At 39.9% G+C, this 17465-nt stretch overlaps 1 long non-coding RNA gene across 2 annotated transcripts; it reads left to right on the forward strand.

The window, feature by feature from the left end:
• The first annotated feature begins 330 nt into the window (after positions 1–330).
• Positions 331–12613, forward strand: LOC109919909. Of its 2 annotated transcripts, none has more exons than XR_007265422.1 (4): positions 331–478; positions 1095–1200; positions 2640–2756; positions 10831–12613. It is a non-coding gene; the product is annotated as an uncharacterized LOC109919909 (long non-coding RNA). The 2 variants fall into 2 exon arrangements; XR_007265423.1 differs by having other exon boundaries at positions 11835–12584.
• The last annotated feature ends 4852 nt before the right edge of the window (positions 12614–17465 follow it).

Genomic DNA, 17465 nt, shown 5'->3' on the forward strand with positions numbered 1-17465 from the left:
ATCTCTGTTAGGCAAAGTCAGTGATGCCTCAGCTATGTAGCTGTCCATAATCAAATGATTTATGAACAGGAACTGTTTGGTCTCTCACATAATTATGTGACGCTTGGAAAATTAATGCAATGATTTGCCTTTTCTGTGTATCCTCTGAAAGAAATTCTGGAATCTATTACATATTGTTGATAACTAAGTAATGACTAACTGTAGTAAGTGATCTTCATTTGTGGCAGTCAGTACATTGTCAGCTACAAAGGCCTCATTAACTTCCCTGTAATAAACTTCAAATCAGGTTATCATAGTTGTTCAAATATTATTTTTCTCTTTCAGCAAACTATTTGCATCAGGAGATTATCTTGCAGCAATTAATGCTTATAACTTGGGAATACAATTGAATAATAAACTTCCAGCCCTATACCTGAACAGGGCTGCAAGCCACCTTAAACTAAGAAATTTACACAAAGCCATTGAAGACTCCTCCAAGGTTAGTTTACGTGCAGTTTCTAGGAAATTAGTTAATTCTGATTAATTGAATAAAGAAAAATTAACCGTAATTCGGTTTGTGTGCACATTTAAGAACCTTTCTGTGTTAAGTCACTTTTTGAATGATGGTCAGTTACAAAATGAAGGTAAACCATAAAGTTCCAACTGTTACAGAACAATATGAAATTATACATTTGTTGTTAAGATATTGGTACATTTTTCTGCTTGATTATTTGTCCCACATCATTTTTATTCTCTTTCGTGGAACGCATTGCTTCCTGTCTCAGAGGATAAACGGGGACTGACTCTTTCCATCACTTCTGCCAGAGCAACTCACTAAATTGAAGGTTGCAAGAGTGTCCAACCAAAATGACTGACAGTGTTCTTTTTAAATATATACAGATTAAATTCTATACCTGTCACCATGTCTTGATTTGCTATTTTAATCTGTGGCCCGAGTGGGAAAAGCTGTGATTGCTAGGCTGGTGCACGATGCTTTAAGTTTCTTTCCACTCTTGGAATATTTTACACACATTTTTGAAACCTTAAAGGTAACCCACAACCCTTTCTATATTAAATCTTTTTTATTTGCTTAACAAATGTTTTTTTCCTTTTAGGCACTTGATTTGTTAACTCCTGCTGTTCCAGACAATGCAAGTAGCAGACTAAAAGCCCATGTTAGAAGAGGGGCGGCACTTTGTGAGCTGGAACTCTACGTGGAAGGTAAGAGAACACTAGTACTTTCTGCACTGAAATTGGGGGAGGTGGTGGCATAGTGGTAATTTCACTAGACTTGTAATCCAGAAGTTTCACTGTTGTTCTGGGGATATGGATTCAAAGCCTATTATGGCAGTTGGTGAAATTCAAATTCATTATAAACATGGAATTGTGAGCAAGCCTTTTTACAGTTTGTAAATTATGAATGTTATAAAACCTAATTGGTTCACTGATGTTCTTCAGAGAAGAAAATCTGCCTGTTTACCTGGTCTGGCATATGTGACTCCAGACCCTTGGTAACATAGTTGGCTCTTAACTACAACTCTGAGTGAGCAATAATTGCTGGTGAAGTCAGCGACACACACATCCCTCAAATGCACAGAAAAAATGTAGTAATATATAGTTAGCAAATATCAGATATTGGAATTAAAACAGGGCTACGCAGTTTTCCCTTTTTCAACTTTTTCCTCTTTCTCATTCTTTCCTTAATACTATAATATCCATGTACTGCACCAGCTAATAGACTCTTAAGTTAATTAGAACAAACTTCAGGCATGGCAACATACAGAACAGTGTGTGTTTAGTAATAAATTTTAACTACAGTTAGCAAAACAATAACACATAGCTATTTCCTTCTGCTTCTCTCTGTCCACATCTGTCTCTTTTCTCACCTTTTCAGGTCATTTATAGAATTATAGAATCCCTGTGCTGCAGGTAGAGGCTATTTGGGCCATTAAGTCTGCACCGACCCTCCAAAGAGCATCCCAGCCTATCTCTGTAACCCCACATTTACCACAATTAACCCTCCTAGCCTGCACACTATGGGCAATTTAGCATAGCCAGTCCATCTAACTGCATATCTTTGGACTGTTGGAGGAAACGATAGCACCTAGAGGAAATCCATACCGACATGGGAGAGTGTGCAAACTGCACATAGTCGTCCAAGACTGGGATTGAACCCTGGCCTGGCGCTGTGAGGTGGCAGTGCTAACCACTGTGCCACCATGCCTTTATATCCCCGATGTCACAAGGAGTGAGGAGATAAAACTTCATCTTTTCCCAACTCAACCTGCCTATCTAAACCTTTACAAAGTTATGTGGGAACATGGATCTCTGGGACTTAGTTGTATGGCTGTCAGTATTGGCAAACTCTTTTGGCATATGTTCTAACCAAACTTCACCTTGCCATCATTGGAGGTGAAGAGAGAGACACCCAGCAAATATGCAAAATTTGGAACTGCTTGCTATTCGTGATTTAGAATTCTGATATATTTTCCTGTTCACAGTCTAGGGACACTGAAGCCAATTATATTTTGCCACTGCCTCCTCCATTGAGATCATGCAGATCAGTACATTCCAGGAATTCAAGTTGAATTTTATGGTTCACATTCACATCACAGCAAATTCGATTTATTCAAGGGATTATTTAATTTATGGTCTGGTAGGCCTTCAGGATTATGAAGCTGCTCTCAAAATTGACCCAAGCAACAAGACAATACAAGATGATGCAGAAAAGATACGTCAAGTGATTCAAGGAACACCTCCAGATCCCTGAAAGCAAGGTGAGAAATATCAGGAATTTAGAGGTCTATCACAGAAAAAAAAAAGCCCTTCAGCCCATTGCACTGGTCAGAAACAGCCACCTAACTATTCTGATCCCATTTTCCAGCACTTGGCCCATAGCCTTGTAAGCCTTAGCGTTGCAAGTGCACATCTAAATATTTAGTGACAGTTAGTGTATTTCTATCTTACACCTCCTGTTAGGACATAAACATTGTATTCAGAGACAGAAATAAATCCAAAGCCATAATCCAAATCAACCTTTTTGATTTTCTGAAGAAACCTGAAGTTACATCAGTTTGAACTAAGAGATTTCTAGAATTTTTGACTAATGCTGCTATGCATTAATTAATGGTGCAATTGCATTTCTTTCTAAATGAGAAGCAGAAGTCTCTTGTTTGTGGTACTCCTTTTAGAATTGAGTATATGGCTTCACCATCATGAGGTTGGAATATTTAATCATATGCCTGTTACAGAGCCATTTTAGATCAGTTAAAGCTGTTGCATTACAGGGTCTTCACCTGCTGAACATCTCCAGTCTAAACTGCAGCTGGCGGCTGTAGTCATCCACATGACTTTGGAATGGCTACATCTCTGCCAAGAAATGCTGCTATTTGAAATTACTTGTTTGAGACTCCAGTCAACCCTGAGTCAACCTTGACTCCATTGTAGTGAAGCTTTATGAAATAACTTCATGTGGGCCAGTATCCACCAAGTCACCCTTGGAGAGTCCTTGGCACTGATCCAGCTCCCTCAAAGCCAGCTTTCAGCGAACAAAACCTCTGACAGTCCTGTTTATATCTGTCAGCGAGCACTCCCTGATTGGGACTGTTAATCTGGTCCAATCAGGGAACTCATTCTATGAGGGCCACTTGGCTGACCTTGTTACATCACTACATCCCGTCCCCTCTGAGTCCAAGAACATACATTGGTTCTTTTTTTTTGTACCTCCTCCTGAGGTGTTTTAGCACTGGGTCAGGTTCCTCCAACTTTACCTTGGATACGGGGTGTGTGTAACGCACAGTAGCTTGCCTCTTGCACCTGGAGCATCTTGGAAGAAATGCATTCTGCTGTTCAGGTGGCAAAGGCATCGGTGGTGACATCTGCCGTATCTAACTCAGATTCCGAGGTATCTTCAACGCTTGACAGAAAGGGTTTCGGAACAGTTGGAAAGGCAGTCAAGAAACTGGGCCCATTTTGTTCCCACACCATTTGAGAGTTTATAGCTGCTGTTGTATGGTCCACATGCCTGTTTAGGACCGTCACGTCTGCATGAACTTAATATGTCACTGGACCTGACCTTGCATCGACCATGCCTGTTAACATGCAGGGCCGTTCCCATGATTCCTATACCAAACTTCATCCCCAGACAGTCTTCCAACTTGTAATTATACCCACTTGGTATTAGAGCCCATCGCCTTGTCTTCTTTAAGTAGACATAGCAGGGATTATTGCTGCATTAATATTACAAATTTAAGTCGGTACAGGTATTGGAGGAGCTTCCTTACTGCCAAACTTTCCTTTACTATCTGGGTGTATTTATGCTCTGCATTTGCCAAAGTCCAGGACATATACACTGTTGGGTGTTCCTCTCAATCAGGCCACCAATGAGTTATTACAAGCCCAATGCCATACGGGGAGGCATCGCATGTCAATACCAGAGCTCACTTGGGATCAGAGTGTGCAAACTCCTTAGAGCATGATAGCTGTTTCACTTCCCTGAAGGCTATATGGCTTAGCTATGCAACCATTTCCAAGGCTGACCTTTTTTTTTAAAGAGTTGATGCAAAGGTGCTAGGATGGAGACCAGGTTATGTATGAACTTTCCGTAATAGTTCACCAGCCCAAGGAAAGACCCAAGCCCCAGTACTGATGTGGGAACTGGAGCACCTTTCATTGCCCTCACTTTATCTTCTAATGGGTGTAAATAACCCAGTCTTGTCGACTCTATAGCCCATGTAAGTCACTTAGGGTGCCTGGAACACACATTTTTCCCTTCAAAGACAAATGCCTGCCTGAGAGAAACATCTAAGGACTATGTTCAAGTTCTCTAAGCGCTCCCTATTGGTCTCCCCTGTTATTAGCTTGTCATCTAGATAAATGGTGACCTGGGGTAGACCTTGTAAAATGTTCTCCATTGTCTGCTGAAAAATTGCACAGGCTGATGATACCCTAATCAGCAGTCTTGTATATTAGTACAAACTCTTATGGGTATTAATTGTGGCATTCTTCTGGGAATCCTCTTCCAACTGCAATTGCAACTACACATGGCTCATATCCAGCTTTGTGAAGGACAGCCCCCTGCCAGCTTTGTGTGTAAATCCTCAATGTGAGGGATTGGGTATTCATCCAGCTGGGTAAAGCGATTCACTATTTGTCTAAAATCCCCACAAAGGTGAAAGAACCTGTTGGGCTTCACAGTTGGCACGACTGGTGCTGCCCATTCCGCAAACAGGACTGGTTTGATGATTCCTTTGCTTTCCAGCCTTCTGATTCCTGCCTGTAAGGCAAATGACACTGGCTGGGCCTGGCAGGATCACGGAATTGCTTCCTGGTCAATATGCAAGGTGGCCTTGGCCTTTTGAGAGTTCCTAGACCTTCCTGAAAAACTCTGGATATTTAATTAGGATTTCACTCAGGCAGCCATTTTCTAATCAAAAGATGTTGAGCCAATCCAGGTGAATCTTTCTCAACCAATTTCGCCCCATCAGGCTTGGGCCCAAGCCTTTTACTAGAATCAATGGTGACTGACCCAGCTGTTTCTCATAAGACACCAAAGCCAAAGTTGTACCCTTATTCTGTAAAGGTTCCCCAGGAAAGGTCCTCAGTTGAGCTGAGGTCTTGTGCAAACTTAAAATTTAGAGTTCAGTGTGAATTTTGTTGAAGTCTGGTTCTGCCATCACTGAAACGGCCATGCCGGTATTGATCTCCATTAGAATCAGGTGACCATTTAACTAGATATTTTATTTTGATTGGATGTTGCTAAGCAATTTAACTGTTCGAAACCAGGTATATGTGGGTTTTCCATGGTGTGCACTCTCCTGGATACCAACCTATGAATTCTCTTACTCAGCTTAGGTCATTGGGACACTTTTGCTGTCTCGAGTTGCTGCCAGTAAGCAAACTATAATAGCTTGCTGGCTTGGATCCTGAAGATAATTTCAACCATTTGGCCAAGGCTTGGTTTAGTTTTGGGATTTTGCTTCGGGCTGACCTAGAGTCCCTCTGTTCAGGATATATCCTGAGTGAGGCTATGCAATTGTCTTTAATTAAGTGGTGTTCCCGAAACTCATTCGGGCTAGCAAGGGTGTTCAATTCCATCAGAATACTCTGCAGCTCATATGCTCCATTTTCTAATGACAAAGTCAGTTGTAGTAGCTGTTTGCAGTCCAGTTGGGCTTCAGCTAGTAGGCACTTTTGCATGGTTACATCATTAATCCCACATACCAAACAGTCTCTCGGCATCTCAGAAGGGTTAAATCAAAGTCACATGCCTCTGTCAATCATCTTAACCTAGTCAAAAATCCCAATACAGATTCCCCTGGTTCTCAAATTGCTGAGTAAAACTGACAGTGTCTCAGAATTAGGGGATGGTGGGGTTGTAGTATTCCTTAAATAAATCAATCAGCTCTTGAACGGTGCATCAGGGAAAGTTAGGCTCCTAATAACTGTAAAAGGTGCAGGTCCACAAGCTGTCAGGAAAATTACTTGTTGCTTGTCATCTGTCCCAATACCATTTGCCCAGAAAAATAACATTCTCTGCACATTCTGGGCCCAATCTTCAACATCAGGATCGAACGAGTCAAGCTTCTCAAATAACGGCATGATGCTAGAAATGCTTACCCCATCTCAAAGATAACTGTTGCGAGTGAATTTCTTCAGGAGCATGCTTTTCTCTGGTCTCCATTGAAATAACTCCACAAAGGCTGGTATCCCATCACCAACTCACCCATTATTTACATGTAAAGAGTCCTTGCCACTAATTTAGCTCCTTCAGAGCCAGCTGAACAGAACGTCAGGCATGCCTGTTTATATCTATTAGCCAGAGTTCCCTAATTGGACCAGATTGACAGCTCTAATCAGGGAACTCATATTCTGAGGTTCACCTGGCTGATCTTGTTACAATCACTACACTTTACGCTTGGTTTCCAGCTGGACTACCATGACCATTGAGTTACTTTATCCTAAAAGTGTCTGTGGAGAAGATGAAGACAAAACCAAGCTGAATTGTAATACCCATGATAAGGTAATAGAAGCCACATTACAGATATAAACCAAATTTTATTTAGTGGCATTTTGTATTCATTCCCAGCAAATGGACGAATGTAACCCATCTCCAACACGTTGACTTCCACATTTCACTGCAACATGATAGGCTGCATGTGAACAACCATCTTGGGACAGTTGACAATTTCAATATGTTAATCACTCAATTTCAGTGTAATTAACATTGCTTTTTCAATTTTGCTGTCAATCTCAAGTGTTTCCTAAACTACTTGGAATTTGCAAGTGAAAGTAGGTGAATACATATCAGCAATCAAGGGACTGAACTGATGACAGGAAAATCTGCCTTGAAATCTTATAGCTGATTTCCTGCCTGTTTTCTTAGACAGTATTTGTGTTGAGATGCAACTTTGACAACTTCAGAGGTTTGTTTATCTGAGTCTTACTTTTGAATCTCTGTGCTATCAAATCAGCATGGATGCCCTTTATACTGCATTACGTTTTATCTCAGATGAGGACCAAGATGATCAGCAGCATCAGAAATAGCATTAGCCTGTTTCTCACAGACCTGCAGCTCCACAGGAGCAAGGTTATGAGCAGAAAGATTCAACTCACAGAAGTACATACCCATCACCACATGGTCCACAGGTAGAGTTTCAACTTCCACCATGTCAAAACAATAGTGTCTCAGGTGGCTGGGAGATAGCAAGAACTGCAGATGCTGGAGTCAGAGACAACACAGTGTGGAGCCAGAGGAGCAGGAAAGTTGATGTTTTGGGTCGGGACCCTTTTTCACAAAGTGGAATGAAATTTTTCTGAAGAAGGGTCCTGACCTGAAATGTCAGCTTTTCTGCTCCTCTGATGCTGCCTGGCCTGCTGTGTTCCTCCAGCTCCAAACTGTGTTGTCTCAGGTGGCTGAATGTGTTGTATAATATAGTGGCCAACATTTGAGCCTGCTGGAACTTTATCTGCTGGCAAGTGGACCTGCTGATCACTGTTTACCAGAGACTGTCAAAAATCACTAAAACCTTCTTTGTTTGCCTCTTAATTCTTCCAAGGCCATGCTGGAGACGTTCATGGTCAGCAACCCATAAATGCACAATGCTGGTGACTGATGATTTGTTTGCTAGGGCAGGCATTTATGTCAACATTGCCCATTATGTTGCCAGACGGAAGGGGCAAGTGCTTGGATTTGAGATCCTGACTGAATTTACACAGGTGCAGTAGATTATTTACTGCATGGATGTGGTAGTTAATTTACCCCAGTATCAGTCTGGAGCATTCACCTATTGCAAGGGCCCATCACCTATCGTCTTTTTCTTGGCACATCCACATTTCCCCACTGGCATTGAGTTGGAGAGCACTTTGCTGCAGATCATTAGGGTGATGTTTATCCAAGGCTAGAATATCATGCATAGATAACACAGTGTGGAGCTGAAGGAACTTTATGAAGAAGGGTTCTGACCCGAAACGTCAACTTTCCTGCTCCTCTGATGCTGCCTGGCCTGCTGTGTTCCTCCAGCTCCACACTGTGTTATCTCTGACTTCAGCATCTGCAGTTCTTGCTATCTCTTAGAATATCATTCAACCTGTTTAAACTAGCATTCAAAATTAGCAAGCCAACAGTGATAGTTCTGGTTCTGTACACTGTTCAGTTCTGTACACTGTTCAGTTCCATGCAATTGACGCATTGAAGTCCCTATAATAAAAGCCAATCTATAGGTTCAACCTATGACACTTTCCACACATGATATCAAGAATGGCTGAAGGCACTTGATTTTGGAAACAGTCTGGGCTCTGACAACATTTCAGCAACAGTATTGAAGACTTCTGATCCAGGACAACTGCACCCCAAACCAAATTGTTCAGGGTAAGGTAAAGTTCAGGACTGACAATATAGAAAACTGCCTCGCATGTCCTGTCCACAAAAAAGCAGGACAGATCCAATATGGCCAATTACTTCCCCTCAATCATCAGCAAAATGATTGAAAATGTTGTTAGCAGTGCTATCAAGCGACATTTAAACAGCAGCACCTGCTCAATTATGCTCAGTTTGAGTTTAACAAGTTGAGCCAAAGGGCCTGTTTCCATGCTGTATGACTCTATGACTCTATAATGAAGGCCTGCCACCCTTTCACTTTGCCCCATCCTTATGGAGTATTGTCACTCAAGCTATATGTAGCCTATAATCTCTCTGTAATGGAGAGAGATACTTGCGGGCATTTGTGGACAATGGCTAATTACCTCACATCAAGTCAACATGAATGAGTTGGTTTCCCACATGGTTGTGAAATATTTAATTCTGTAACCAGTTATCTAGGAGGTCTCCAACCTGAATAGCTGGACACATTAAAGTTCAATTGATATCCAGTGTTGCCACCTCTGGATCTGTCAATTGAGAGATGGCTGCAAACTTGTCACTAGTCTGCACCTCTCCCTTTTGATCTGTGCTTCCTTTGCAAAGAGGAAAAGAAGATACTAATAGCATGTGTTGAAAAAAATGAATTGTTGAAAGTGACTAAAGTGACGTTGCATTTAAAGATTATGGTGTCAGTGGTGGATAGATAGATGGGGATGTGAGGAAGTGTATAGGCAGAGAGGGATAGGTAGATCTTCAAAGTAGTGTGAGGAGTGAATTGCTGAAGTACATTTGAGAAAGCAGAGCAAAGGGTTGATGTGATACACCTTTCAGGATGTTAGTGATGTGCCATTCCCATCTTTCCTGCCCTGCTTATGTCATTGAATCCATGAGTAAAGCATCCTGCTCGTGTTTCTCAACACATGGGCAACTTCCAGCCTGCACCTTTGTTTCATTGGCAGTCTTTTCCTACTGGCAATGGGGAAGAAAATGTTTCTGTGGACCTTTACACTACTAGCATCTCATCCAAAGGGGCATCACAAGATGAAACAAGAGGTGAAACAAGGCACAACCTTTGAATATCTGGTTTAAATTCAGCCAGTTCCTTTTGTTGTGCTCCTAACTCCAAAATCTATTAAATTGCATGGTAGGCATGGTTCTTTAAATATTGAAGTTAAAATCGACTCATGTGGGTTGTCATTAAGCTGGCTCATATAAATTGGCTGGAATACGAAAAGTGACACACTGGCTTGGTTAAAAGGCCAATGGACATCCTTGCTGTCAGCATGTTAGGAATTTAAATTCTAAGCAGAAGTTTCAGAGACCAGCAGAAATGTACTTCAGAAAAAGTTAGCACTTTCTAGATGAGTCATGGGGAAAAGTAGGAGTAATTCTGATTTATTTTCTCAACTGCACTGTTTGTTACTTTGTAATCACCGAAAAATAAACTTGCTTCTGAGAACAAGCAAAATTTAAAAATATTAAATTCATTATCTACCATAAACTCTACAAATGTGACAAATGTTTTCTGAGGAAGGGTCACCGGACCCGAAACGTTAACTCTGATTTTTCCTTCACAGATGCTGCCAGACCTGCTGAGCTTTTCCAGCAACTTCTGTTTTTGTTCCTGATTTACAGCATCCGCAGTTCTTTCTGTTTTTAAATGTGACTCCTCTCTGTCCAATAAAGTGAATGAGTTATTCAAATTGCATTTTATACAATCTTGCTATTTTGCAAAGAATACATGTTAAACACACTTTATCAAACACACAGACCAAATAAAAGTTAAAGCTTTCCACATTGTCCTGCTTGCTGTTCTTGGCTGCCCTCAATTCAAGGATGACATCTACTCAAGATTGTAAATTTTTTTTGCAGCTCTTTATGTGACTGAACAGGCTAACTCTTAGCCTGCAGGTTTCTGGGCCCATGGAACAGGGTCTCCAATGAGGTGGTGGGATCTGGAATGTAAAAATTGCTTCCCTTTTTGTCTTTAGATTCTGCTGCTCTGTCTCATTGTTAAGAAATTGAAGCTTGAATCATGATTCTGCTTGATGATCGAGTGGTCTCCATTTTGAACAATTTATAGCAAACTCCTGCATATCATTGATAACAAGGTGTAGAGCTGGATGAACACAGCAGGCCAAGCAGCATCAGAAGAGCAGGAAAGCTGATGTTTCGGGTCTGGATTCTGCAAATCACTAATGTTATTGCGGCCAGTCTTCACGGAGAGCTTTAGGGTGTTATTGTAGCATTTTCTTTGTCATCCTCTGTAATAGTGGCATCTGAAATTTGTGAAAACAGGACTTGATGGGGTAGATGCTTTTCAGCAATCCAGTCTATTGTTGTTGATTTTGCAGATGTTTTCCATGAGTAATTGGAGAACTGGCTTAAAGCATTATTCATACACTAGCACTTATTCAATGGCCCATTGATGCCAGTGACTTGGGAGGACACATTGCCGGTGGTATTTCTCTAGGGCTGTTATGTGTCACTAATTAATATACAGTCCCAACCTCATTACAGTACAGGAGTTCCACAAACTACAGCATTGAGTGTTTGACAACAAAGTGCTCCACTAGTCAACAGCATGCCTAGTGTAGATAGCTGGTTGTTATCACCACATTGCTGTACTGCAATGAGAACTAGACTGAGTAATGCCAATTTGGCTGCTCAGATAACATAGTGCTACATATGCAATTTCAAACAAACAGTACTGCCTTTGCCATTTGTAACTTAACAACGAAAATTCCTCATATTTTTGGAATAACTACTTGAGTAACGCAATGGAGACTTTTAAGTCAAATTAAACAATTATATAGTCCCAGCAGCCTATCGGTTAATTTGAATATCATTTATCTAAAGTGTTAATGATTTTATGTGAATTTTAAAATGATAATTTTATGATAAAGCTATAATGATAAATTGGAACAGCATATTATTATACTGCCATAATTGTATTTTCAAAGACATTTTTAAACCTGAAGTTTTAATTTAATAGTGAAATTAGGTAATTCTTCTGGAACAGAAGACAAGTGCAAAAGAGAATGTGAGAATATAGAAAGGAGAAAATTAAAATGATTATTTAAAGAGGAAAGGGGAATGGATCCAACAGTAGCCCGATGTTTCCAACATCACTGAGATATGCAACAAAGACAAAATTGATGAACAAGTGAGGAGGAGAGAAGGAGATTCAAGACAATTTGCTGAAGAACAGTATCTTAAAAGAAGACATGATATTGACATTAAAGAGTTCCTGGACTGTGGTTATCTGTTCTTATTGTGAAATAATCGAACAGACTTTCACAGGAATTGTTTTATTGGTGATGATTGCCATCTTATTTGCTTTTTTTAAAAATAGTCCATGATATTTACCATGATAAATGTAGCATGCTAAGGTGAACTGGGATTGAGTAAATTTTACAGTTTTATCTTGTACTAGGTTATTGTGCTTTAATTATTAAACTGTCTGATATTATCTCATTTAACGTAGTTAGATGCATAATTGTGTTTGTGAAATATCTGATACCTCAGAATAGGCAAACATTATTGATACCGCATGTAATGATGATTCGTACCTGAATAGAGCCTAATCTTTTAATTTAAGTTGGGTTTATATGGGTAATTCCAGAGAAGTTAAATCAATTTTTTATACAATATCTTAGATTCATGTAAATTCTGATACTTCTGTTTCAATAATATTCTGGGATCTTTCAGACAGTTGCTATATGCTCACAATGAGCATTCTGACTCCATAAATGTACTGGTAAATGCTGGTAAAAAGCTGTATTGTGTGAATTAATTCTGGAATTTCCATTTCATGACTGCATTGTTACACTTCCATTCTGTCAGACACGTATGCATAGTAATTGGAAAACTCTTCAGTCACCCTATTCATTTTAAATAATAGAAGAGCTCAGGTACTCTTTGCTCAGGAGCATTCGGCATAATACATTGTGTATATCCTAAGAAGAGTCATATTCAACTTGAAACGTTGACCCTATTCCTCTCTCCGCAGGTGCTGCCAGAGCTACTGAGTTTTTCCAACACTTTTATTAAATCTCAGATTTCCAGCATCTGCAATATTTTGTTTTTATGAATAAAATCTAAAACAGATGTGTTTGGCAGATATGTAGTTATGCGGCAGGATTTTTTTGGGTAGCAGGATTGCCAGGGCAAATTCCAGAAAGTTAAGAGTGAACGGACTCCTGCCAATTGCTACATCCCTCAGCCATTTAATGTTTCAAGAGCTGCAGGTTTATCTGATTGGCTGGTGGTGCTGTAGTTCCAGCAGGAGCAGTGGCCAAGACTGGAACTACAAGCAGTCTTCAGATTCTGACCTGAGGTCCAGGACCTATTAAGTGTGGTTGGGGGGATCTCACAGCTGGGTGGGGAGCTGATGCAGGTGACATGGTGAGAACATGGTGGGGCCTTAATTGAGAGGCTGGTAGGGGGAAGGAATACCTGTGGGAGGCCAATATTGGAGAGTTCCTGAGCAGAATGACCTGTGGGCTTTGTCCCTTGAGCTCATTCCACCACCTGAAACTTGAGGCTGGGTGAGAAGTGGCTATTAGTAGACAATAATCTTCCAAATAAAGGCCTCAATTGGGTGAGGGTAGGCAAAACCCCACCTCCCCAAGGCCTCCAAGTCCATCTGAATTTGCAGACATATTGGGACTAGGCAGGGGTCAGCAGAAAGGCCACATGGGAATTTTATGAATCTTCGGTCCCCTGCAAACCTCTTTCTATGAATCAACAGAGTTTTTAGCAATTTTTTAAAAAACATTCGATGTCTTTAACAATTCTTAGATCATCAATACCTTTATTGTAGCTGATTTATACATTACTAGAATTTGTACAACATTGCATAAGGTAAAGAGGTTGGGATTCAATTGTGCAGAAAGATTCTTTCTTTTAAAATCTAGTTTGTGCAAATCAAAATCCTTGCTGTCATTGGTTGCATGTGGAGGGATCTCACCAAATCCACACTCACTGAATAACCAAAACCCAAAAAATATAGACAGATTCAGGACTGTTTGATTCACTCACTGTTAGCCCTATTGCTATGCCTCCACTTGAGCTTTGTGGGATGGAGGGATAGAAACCTGCCTCCTGGTCCCTCGATTGGAAATCCCATAAGTATACTGGCAAAAGCTCACACAAAACTGAAGGGGATTGAAGGTTCCTGGAGATGTTTTGAATCTGATGTTTTAAACTTTTTTCTCAAGCTGAAAAAGACTATTGTGGTGAGAAAATAGCTTGTAATTTTCAGCTTCTCTGTCATATAACAGCTATCTATTTGAAATTTGACAACATTTGGAAATTTGTTTTCATTTGATGAAATCTGTCAAGATTTCCCTCAATCATCCCTATACAACTGCTTGCTCAATTATTTTACAGGGTGGTTAAGAATCGCATTATTGTGTGTCTGGAGTTACTGGTAGGCCAGACTGGATAACAATGGCAGATTTTTGTCCCTGAAGGATATTAATGACAATCTGCTAGTTTTACGTTTACTATTTGTTATACTAGCTTTTTATTCCAGAATTACTCAATTAATTAATTACTGTATTTGAATCCCCAACGACTGCTGTGGGATTTAGATTCATGGATTAGTGATTCAGTCAGGTATCCAGAATACCTTGAGTATCACCAATTATCTACTAATATTTTAATAAAACATCTTCCATCATAAAGTAAAGGCTTATCATTTAACAAAGGGATTCCATCCCTTTCTAGTATATATTGATGAAATTTCTCTGGTCCACCATTTTGGAATTAAGAGCAGCCTTTCTTTTAAACCATAGCTATTTTAAATTGTACAGGACCAAGGACAGAAAGTTTTACTTTGGCAGTGAAATTGCAAACTGATATTTAAAATCATCAAGGACTGTTATTTATCACATTTACTACAGTGCTTTGGATAACAAATTACAGCATTCAGGAAAATAAAATTGTGCTGTAGAGATGATTTGTGGTAGCAGGATCATTTGATATCTGAGGTGGTCTTCCCTGCCCTTCTGTGAGTTGCCTCAGGCTTAAGTCAGGGATCCATACTCGAACTTACAAACCAGACTCGGTGGCAGAACCAGCAAATTTTTGGTGATGATGATGCAATAGTGAGAACCTCAAGGTTACAGCTGCTTACAGGCAGAGAATACCTCAGCAAAAGTGGTTTTTGTTTCCTTTAAATGCACTTGGGGAAGATAACAGGAAGTCAACTTGTATTCTTTTCTGTTATATTGCTTATTGGCTCTTGGTAGTTGTCAATGGCAGGTTCTTATAAACAACTGAAGAGCAGTGCAAGGCAAGGGGAAATGGGCATAGGATCTGTCCTTGGGATAATTCACACCACACAAAAAAGAATACTAACTTTTTGAAACTTCTGAAGTGTTTAGAGGACATAAAGTAGTATCAAAAGAAGTGAAGGAATATTCAGCAAAATGCAGTTATTAACAAGGTTTTAACATCTTTGTTATATGCTTCATTTCTTTGGAGCTCCTTATAGCTTCATTTTATCAGCTTGTTTTCTGAAGGAAGTAGCTACATTACTATGGGCTAGCAGTTTGATAACATGATACATTTTGTGATATGTAAAACCAGAAGAAAGACAATGGGTAATTGAACTGTGATTTTCTGTGCAGACATTGGCTGACCTGTTGGGTATTTTTTGCCTTTTCTGTTTCTTTAATATATTGTCAGAGGCATCATTTGGAGAAAATACAATTCAAGCACCTTTGTTCTGTTTGATGATTACTTTGAAAATAGGTGTAAACAAGCTGGCTTTCATTTATACATTTGAACTTATAACTTATTGAAATTTCAAGCAGATAATATGAATTGAAGTATGGATTTATGCTTTTTTAAGCAATTAAATCTCTTGTGCTAAGGAAGATCATAGGGACTTCTTTAACATCAATAGCACATAATAGCATAGTTTCAAGAAAGTGAAGTAGAGCGATGCATAACTGTAAAGTTTTTCACACAATATTTGGTATTTGTGTTCAAACAGTATGTTTTTTGTGGATAAATATTGTTTAGATAGAGGACATGTTAGAGATCACATATAGATATGGGCAATGTGAGACTACAATGAACAGATTTTTGAGGACCTGGAACAGAAATGATGGGCTGAGGGACTCCATTCTGTGCTGTAAAATTTGATGATACTTATCGTATTGAATAGGGTGAAGTTGAGCATTGTACTGGTATTTTTAAAAAAAGTTTATTCAGGGTCGGTCTCACAGGGTCAGCCAGCACTTATTGCCCACCCCTAATTGCCCTTGAGAAGGTGGTGGTGAGCCATCTTCTTGAACCACTGCAACCCATTTGGTGTACATACATGTACAATGCATTGGTTAGTGACTTCCAAGATTTTGACACAGCAAAGAGAAGGTACAGCAATATATTTCCAAGTCTGGATGGTAAGTGAATTGGAGAGGAACATGCAGGTGATGGTGTTCCCATGTATCTACTGTCTCATCCTCCTTGATGGTGGATGTCATGGGTTTGGAAGGTCCTAAAGAGTCTTTAGTGAATTTCTAGAGTGCATCTTGTAGATGGAACACACTGCTGCTAATGAGTGTTGGTAGTAGAGAGAATGAATGTTTATGGATGTGGTGCCAATCAAGTGGGCTAGTTTGTCCTGATGATGTTGAATTCTTGAAAGTTGTAGGAGCTGTATTAAACCAGACAACTGGGGAGTGTTCCAATCCACTCTTGACTTGTGCCTTGTAGATTGTAGGCAGTCTTTGGAAAGTCAGGAGGTTATTCACTACAGGTAACCACAATATCTGTACTGCTAGACAAGTTCAGTTTCTGATCAGTGGTAACTGCCAGGAGATCGCCAATGAGAGAATTGAGTGATGATTCTCTCTTTTCAGAGCTAATCATTGCGTGGTATTTGTATGGCATGAATGTTACTTGCCATTTGCTCAAACTTGGATCTGTCCTGGTCTATGTGCATTTGGACATGGATTGCTTGAGTATTTGAGGAGTCACAAATGATGCTGAACATTGTGCAATCATCATCGAACATCCCCACTTCTGAACTAATGATGGAGAGTAGATTATTGATGAAGCATTTGAAGATGGTTGGGTTGAGGACACTACCCTGAGAAATTTCTGGACAGATGTGTCCTGGAACAGCAATTGACCTCTAACAACCACAGCCATTTTCCTTTCTGCTGGGTCTGACTCTGTGGTATCTGCATCGTATAACTGCTAAAGCATTGAGGGTCATAAGGAAACTTGGTTGAGATTTGATCCATAATAAATGTAGTAGCCCACAAAGCCCCCTCTGCAATCAGTTTTTTTTTCTCTTCGTACTCAGTGGGTTCTCTCCTGGTTGTTATGGGCTTTGTTCCCTTTTCATCGGCTCCACATGGATATGTTGCTCTACCGTATGGAACACAAACACACCTGGATTCAGGATTCCTACAGTACACTCATTTATGAATCTCAAGACAATGCTAATTGGTATATCTAAGGTGTCTAATTGGCACACTCATAAATTCTTTTGAAACTGATTTGGTTTTGACAATATAATGAACAAGATATACAGAGATATTTTATTAAACAGCAGCTCCACAACAGATATAAATGCAAGACACTTAGGCATACACAAGTTCAT

Source organism: Rhincodon typus, chromosome 33, assembly GCF_021869965.1.
Source record: "Rhincodon typus isolate 14 chromosome 33, sRhiTyp1.1, whole genome shotgun sequence".
Taxonomy (NCBI): domain Eukaryota; kingdom Metazoa; phylum Chordata; class Chondrichthyes; order Orectolobiformes; family Rhincodontidae; genus Rhincodon; species Rhincodon typus.